Source organism: Opisthorchis viverrini, assembly GCF_000715545.1.
Source record: "Opisthorchis viverrini unplaced genomic scaffold opera_v5_76, whole genome shotgun sequence".
NCBI classification, from domain to species: domain Eukaryota; kingdom Metazoa; phylum Platyhelminthes; class Trematoda; order Opisthorchiida; family Opisthorchiidae; genus Opisthorchis; species Opisthorchis viverrini.
The window spans coordinates 552,887-560,953 of NW_008751730.1; positions in this window are offsets into that span (position 1 = coordinate 552,887).

An 8,067-nucleotide genomic window follows, 5' to 3' on the forward strand; every position below is an offset into this window, starting at 1 on the left:
AACCGCCTTGGATGGTAGCTCAACGCGCCACGTGCTTGAATATGCACTCACAAAGAACTCGTTATTCCAGACAAAGTCTTGTGACCTCGACAACTGAGGACGAATTTCCGTTCCAAAAGAAAGGCATGTGCAGTGATACGAGAGCTCCAGTGGACGGAATGAAAGCATCACGAAAAAAAAACCTCAAATAGATGCAAGTTTCCAGGTGAACGGGGTTGGAGACATCGATCAGAAAAACAACACAAGACCACAAACCTGGTGACTTTCGGTGATGAGCTGGACAAAGACCGCGCGGCTGAACTATAAACCGTTCTACCCCTGGTCACGGAGGACTTTGGAGTTGACAATACCGTCCCAGAGGGTATGCTGCTTTCCGGACTCGGATTTTGAGGGCCAAGTTGTGGGTCCAATAAGAGACGACAAAGACTGGATGGCGCTTCGGTTGTAGGAGCTATCGTCGGGGTAAAAGGTATTGAACTGGTGATCGGCAACGGCGTCGAGCATGAATTATCTGTCAACTGAGACTGGTAACTTGCCGAAGAAAGAGTTACTGAGTTGCCAGAAGTTGGTAGAGTGTAGACAGGTGGCGAATGAACTCTTGGCCCATTCGTTCCAGATGGCGCGAAAAACGGAAAGCTACTTTTCGGATGGGCTGCCGTGGAACTGGGTGTCAAATCCCCTGCGATCGAGGATGCCAGATCCGGTGGGCATTTAGGACGTGGGGTCGAAGCGTTATAGTGCAGGTTCCCAGAAACAGGGACCAAACCATTCGAACTCGCTTGTGAGACTGGTGCCATTCTGCCAAGTTCGACCAACTGTGGTGTTTGTGAATCAAACGTTGATTGGTGGAAATAAGATGGTGAAGTTGTACTACTTGTAGTGCCGTAAGTTTTGTTCCCGTCGTAGTCGGAAGAGTCACTGTTGTTTGTGGAAGGAAAGTCTTGAAGCAATAGTTGGGTAAGTGAAGAGACGGGCCCGTTGGAAACAGGAATAGAGTTTGTAGGCATATCGATTTGGGAGACGTGTCGGGTTCTTGTGATGTGGTTGGACGTGTGCATGGAGTTGGGAGCCGCCAGCTGTGGTGTAGGTGGTCCACTTCGACGTCGTTTGTTTCTGCCTACTGGCTCTAAGGAAGCCGTTGCAGGACTGCTCATCGCACCGGAGGTCTCCAGTATGGGCGATGTAAGACGAGAGGATGAGTGCACGGCCATTTCACGAGTGCGATTGTTCACGATCAGCTGATGGTTCAAACCACCCTCAGAAGGACGACGTGCCAGAGACTCCAAGTGTCCAGGTATCACAGACAGCGAACCAGGCTCCGAAGTCGTCTGAATCAGAGGAGATAAGAAATGGAAGAAAGCGTAAAGAACTGGGGTATGTTTGTCCTTACATAGGTATAGAGTGCTCTGGTGAAAAATATCCATCCTGGAGCTATCAAGCCACCCGGTCCACTAGCTTTAAGGTCATGCTGTCTAACCCTTTGAACATCATTTGAAGTCAGGAAGTTTCCTAACGACATCCTTACCAATCCAAGCGAAGTTGAAGGGATCATACTGCAACGGAGGCAATGACTAACGAAAAAAGTGAACCGGAGAAGCGCTCAGAAAAGTAACAAAAGTGCAGGAACTAGTCCATTGCCAAGAGCATTTGGTAAGGATCGGATAGTATGGGAAAAAAGTAAGGCAGGGGAGAGTGAGCGTGGTATGGAGCATCAAGCAGAGAATACCTAGTATGGGTTTAAATTTGGTGTGAGGGCCGGAAAGTCATCACATTCTTAGGAATGAGCGGTAATAATACCATCGATATACATCTAGCAAAGCTGGCAAACTGAACAAAATTGGCTCGTGATACGGATGCGATATATTGACTTTCGATTATTATGAGATAATCATCCGACTGTAGCAACCTTTCCGTGCCTATCTATCTATCTATCTATCTATCTATCTATCTATCTATCTATCTATCTATCTATCTATCTATCTATCTATCAGACTGCTCATCGCACCGGAGGTCTCCAGTATGGGCGATGTAAGACGAGAGGATGAGTGCACGGCCATTTCACGAGTGCGATTGTTCACGATCAGCTGATGGTTCAAACCACCCTCAGAAGGACGACGTGCCAGAGACTCCAAGTGTCCAGGTATCACAGACGGCGAACCAGGCTCCGAAATCGTCTGAATCAGAGGAGATAACAAATGCGAGAAAGCGTAAAGAACTGGGGTATATTGGTCCTTACATAGGTATAGCGTGCTCTGGTGAAAAATATCCATCCTGGAGCTATCAAGCCACCCGGTCCACTAGCTTTAAGGTCATGCTGTCTAACCCTTTGAACATCATTTGAAGTCAGGAAGTTTCCTAACGACATCCTTACCAATCCAAGCGAAGTTGAAGGGATCATACTGCAACGGAGGCAGTGACTAACGAAAAAAGTGAACCGGAGAAGCGCTCAGAAAAGTAACAAAAGTGCAGGAACTAGTCCATTGCCAAGAGCATTTGGTAAGGATCGGATAGTATGGGAAAGAAAAAAGTAAGGGGAGAGTGAGCGTGGTATGGAGCATCAAGCAGAGAATACCTAGTATGGATTTAACCTTCGTTTGAGAGCCGAAAACGAAAGTCGTCACATTCTTAGGAATGGCCGGTATTAATACCATCGATATACATCTAGCAAAGCTAGGAAACTGAACAAAAGTGGCTCGTGATACGGATGAGATATATTCCCTTTCAATTATAAGGTGATGAGATAATCATCTGACTGTAGGAACCCTTCCGTGCCTAGCTGCCATGCCACCCGAAGGAAGCACGAAAGCTGGGATACTGTCAAGCTGCCCAAGCCTAGTCAAAATGCAGAGGTCGGGTTCGAACCACGGACATTCCGGTCAGTGAATTCGCGCTCTGACCACTGAGCCAAGGACTAAACTGACTAGAATGCCCTAGATTCGGTCGCAAAACGGCTGTGCGCTCAGTCAAAACACACTTGCCTCAGTGTACGGTTATATACGATAACACAATAATGATACCAAGTGATAATGCACATACGTAGATAATACATAGTGTTGCATCGGGCAGCTGTTTGCACAGGTGATTCCTTCATCCGGAAATACACGTACCATTGAAGACTAATCAAATATAGAAAAAAATCAATATCCCAAGGCAACAGCAGTAACACTAATCTTGGTTACTATCTCAATCAATGAACTCTCAGTCTAGGCACGCGTCACCTGGGAACCCGTCCTATCGCCCGTCTCACGAAGTAATGCTGTGTGCCTAAAACCCCAGGTTCGACATCAACAGAGAGGCTCCACATTATCATTTGCACATGTAGTAGAATCAGATATCCCCGGGAGTCACCGAATCCCATCCTAATCAACCCCACAGCGATTTACTATCCATGCGTGTTGTACCTATCGTTTTTCTGGAGCCTGAATGACATCACCTTCCTGTGCAATGGACACACTGCTGTCCGGATGAGCATGAGAGTGTACAAGATGTTACTAACAGACAATTCAAATCCGGAGTTTGTCTCACTGGTCAAGATGAAAGCCACTGCGAGCGAACTCAGCTGCGCTGGTCATTGCCGTCTTCCTGAATGGGGACCCCGAGATGGTCGACATCAATGGTTGGAGACATTGTCAAACATGGCCCAGTCGCGTCCTCAATGGCGCTCGTGAATCCAAGCTCTTTTCACAATTCCCCCACTTAAAAGTCCACCGACAGTCCTGTATTTACGCATCAATTTATCAGCTCCCGTCTCCAATGCGCATCTACCTACCTCCCCCCCAAATCATCGGTGAACGAAACTGCGTCAGCTACAACCACTGCACGACAAGTACGCAGTACTTAAAGCTGATAATGATGATGATGACATCGGTCAAGATAGAAAACACAACAATGACAATGATAGTGAATATACAGTATAAACTCACAAGTGAATTCGAACGAGGTTTTCCCAATCCTACCGAGTTGGGCGTTGAAGGGTCCAGCAGACGCTGACCAATGGAATGACAAAGAAGTGGGGAAATTGGGAAGTGAATAGAAACTCGTCCGAGTGTACACAATGAAGTCAGAGTTTTAAACAGCAAAATAGTTGACTGGTTCGAATCCACTCCCAGCATTCAGAACGTTCCCGTCGAGGTATGCCCCATTCAAGTTTTATAATAGTTTCGGACCGAGTGTCACAGTTAGACAAGCATTGAGTCCAGGTGAATAACCCTATATAAAATATTGAGACACTAAATCACTGAAGGGTGTGGTGTTACAAACAACCCACCTATTCGGATCAATAAAAAAGAAACGTTTAACAGTAAGCCAATAAATCGAAAACACAGAACTCGGGGCGAAAATAAGTCACCTGGTCAGCTGCTATGTGATCAAGCGTACGAATGATCAACAAAGAGATATTACCCATTCAAAATGATTGAAAATAAATACACTCCAAAAACATAACCCCATTTTGCCTGGATCTCAATCTTTCCAGTTCACGCGACCTGGTGAAACGGGCGGAAATGCTCAGGTGTAGAGCAACGGGTTAGATAGATAGATAGACTGACAAGTATATCTGGCCACCATCACATGATCTGGTTTGTCTATCAGCGGGTGGCCCGTGAAGATCCCCATAGAAAGAAATCCCTCAGAGAGACAGAGACAGAGATGAACAATCCCGAGGTGAATGGATTTGAGTGAAACTTTACCCGGAGGGATGAAATAGATAGCTGAACGAACGAACAAACAAACCAGGAATCGGAGCTTTTGCACTCGCTCGAATGGCCATTTTATTCGTGATACGACTGTGATAAGAACACCTCAGACGATAGAGTATGACAAAAGATTGTGTGGATGTTAGGCGGAGTTCCACACGTGTTCCGCTTTACCGCTCGCAGTCAGGTGCTGCTACGGCCGAGAAGCCCATCCCACACAAGATTAGCCGAAAATTCGGGATGCTTGCCGGTCCGGCATCAAGCCGAGATCTGATTGGACGAAGATCTGGACCAAACAGCCAATCATGACTCAGTATTGGCCGAACGTCGGTTGCCAATGGCACATCCAGAACGCGTCAGAATTTCCAGAAAGTTATTGCCGCCCACGCTATATATTGGCGTTAATATATCTTGTGCACCTTTGGTGGTTGTTTTGACGTGAACGCTAGCTTGGGAGGCTCAGACCGAGAACTAAGCTGAGGAAAATACCGTTACTATAGTGGAACAACAAAGTGGGTAGGAGTAGATCGATTAGGTTTCTCAACGAAAGCGTGGTGCTTCAAAGTACGAGGAAATCATCACGTTTTAAAACGGTCAATCAAATCCAGGCGGACCCATGGTATAAAGGAACTATGCATCTCTGGGAACCATAAGCTCTGACATATTGTCAGGTCAGTCAAGCCTTGACAGAGCTGCTGGAAGGTTCAGAGCAGATATGAATGTCGTCCACATTATCCAAAAGTGTGGAGGAACACCAGACCAATGAGGTGCAACGATGACCCACGGCAATTCGAACGGCAAAGTTGCGGAATCATTCGCCACCCACCACCGTCAGCTGAACAGCGTGGCTCACGTAGCTCAGGTGACGCCCTCAATGTGTGAACCTTGTGCACTGGGAAACTCTTCAAGGGGTGTGTGTGCACGTACACGCGTCGGCATCGTACCTCACAACCTGTCGTCTTTGTGATTCGAAAAGACTTTGATTTCCAGACAATGTACATTCCGGAAACATCGTCAATTAATGAGGAATGAATTCGTCAGTAAAAATTTGATGGAGGAACAGAAACCCTATTTCAGCATTAACATACAATTTGCCCATCACAATGAAAAACTTTTTAAAATTGTTGCTGACACCGGAAAGATTCATGCGGTGTTTCCGCCTGTGCCAACCCGAATGAAACCGGCTTCAGAACGTCTCTTCCTATCCGTCAACATATTTGCCTCATGTTCCAATACGGTAGCGAAGCATTGGTGTTGAACACTGATGTCTTGCTGTCGATGGTGATAACTTACGTTCCCCAACTGGGGAACCAAACAACTCAGATAAGTAGGCATCTTCCAACCTGAGACTCAACCAATTATTCGTATGTAGTTGCAAGATCGCACTGTTTGAACAGTCTTCCTCTTGTCTTGTCACACCAAAGCGACAGAGGGAAACACCGGACGGTCCTCGTGGAGCTCATTCTTGGCCAATGAATTTTCAAGCACTCGGTTTTCAGTCGTTGGATCGGTCAAGGAGAGAATATGGTCTACAGGTCTCCGCGAAAAAAGGCTAACCTGGAATCGTCAAGACCTGCAGTTCGCGTAGAGTAGGCCTATTGCCCGGTGGTCGAAGTGGGTTGCCACCACGAGGAATGTTGACGTGAAACGCCCGATTATTGCAGGCCAGGTTGACTTCTACATAAGGATTGGTGGAACAGGTTACCTTGCCGCCTAGACATCGTCTCAAGGGGATTCCCCTATTTTCTGTCCACAGAAACTGTCGTGAATTTGTGTTTCCAGAAAGCCACTGCTCTATGCTGCACCTAACGGGCAACAGAGTTGGGATGTAATAAAGCTCATCTTGGACGTTCCTACACCCTAACCATTCTTTGTTCGGATGTCCCGCGGTACAATGGAGTACTTAAGATTCACGCACAGGAATGAATGGGGCTCGGTGGCTATGAGGTTTCCCGGTACAAGTTCGGTTTATGAAAACTGTTAGAGACTCAGGTCAGTTGCTTAGGGGTTGAAAATAAGCGAACGTAGAGTGTCACCGGGTTTCATGATGGCTATGCTCGGAAATCCGCGAAATTTTGCAAGGGAAAGTTTCATCATCATCATCATCATCATCATCGACAGCATGACATCAGTGTGCAACACCGATTCCTCACTGCCGTACAACCATGATTTATTTGGAAGCCTTATTGTAAAGAAAAGAGTAAAGGTGGACGGGGAAGGGACTTGGTGCTAGCTTCAATCTTTCCGAGGTGCCTACACCTCCAGACATTCACTCAGGCAATCTGGATAGAAACTGACAACAGCAACGCTACTGACATCGGTTGGCAGCCATTATTATCATTTATTTTTGAAGAGCATGGTCACAAACATAAAAAGTGAGTGCAAGCGATGAATGCGAAAGAGTAACAGGAGAATATGGGAGAAAAGAGAGAAACGTCTCATTCGAGATCATGCCAAGGGTAGTGCCAGTCTGATGAGGTGAATCCCAAAGTATGTAAAAATTTCGATATGGAAACACGCGTCTAAAGATCAAAAACCGAAGAAAGGACAAACACTGGTTAATGCTCTTCAAGGCACGGTAGGCGCCAGCGTCTCCAACTAGGTACAGTGAGGATCATGCGGACCCCATCTTGGAAGGCAAGTAGAACCGACAACACCCAAGCGTTTCGTCATCTCCTTCATACTCCTCTTCCAAGTCAAGGGTTGGCCGCCTCTCTGTTTACGCCACTCTGAGTTGGGCAAAGAGAACAGCACTCTTCGGCAAACGATGGTTCGACATATGCAACACGTCCCAACCAACGCAGCTCCTAGTGCTGGACACATTCTTCCATGGAAGTACCCGTTACACAACCGAAAACGCGCTTTCTAACTGCCTCGATGGAGTCCCTCTCACTAGACCGTGTACCTACATTCTCCCGAAGGACTCTATCAGGTCTCTGGTTCCAGGAACCTAACACGCATTCGGCCTGATTGTTGCTCAACTCAGGAATTGATTATTTCAGCTTCTGAGGATTATGTCTCCCTGATGAGCCCCAAGCAAGGCCAAAACCCAAGATGAACTGTTTTTGGAATTTAGGCTACTTGTGTCAAACAGCTTGTTCATACTTTTAGCAACAGTGTAGAGCAGAGAAGTGCTGAGTAAATGGTATGGACACCACCTGACACTCAAGGCCACCCACAACGAGTACTGCAAAGCTCGGAACACATAAACGGGGCGAGGTGACGGTAAACAGTTTTCGAGGGAAGGTTAGAAGTTGAAACTTTTGATGCCACCATCGCTCCCGCTCTTCACCCCGCCACTCCTCAACTATTGACCAACTTTTGTCAGTGTACGACTTGTGTCTGTCAAACTCAACGCGTGGGTAGAGGGGCG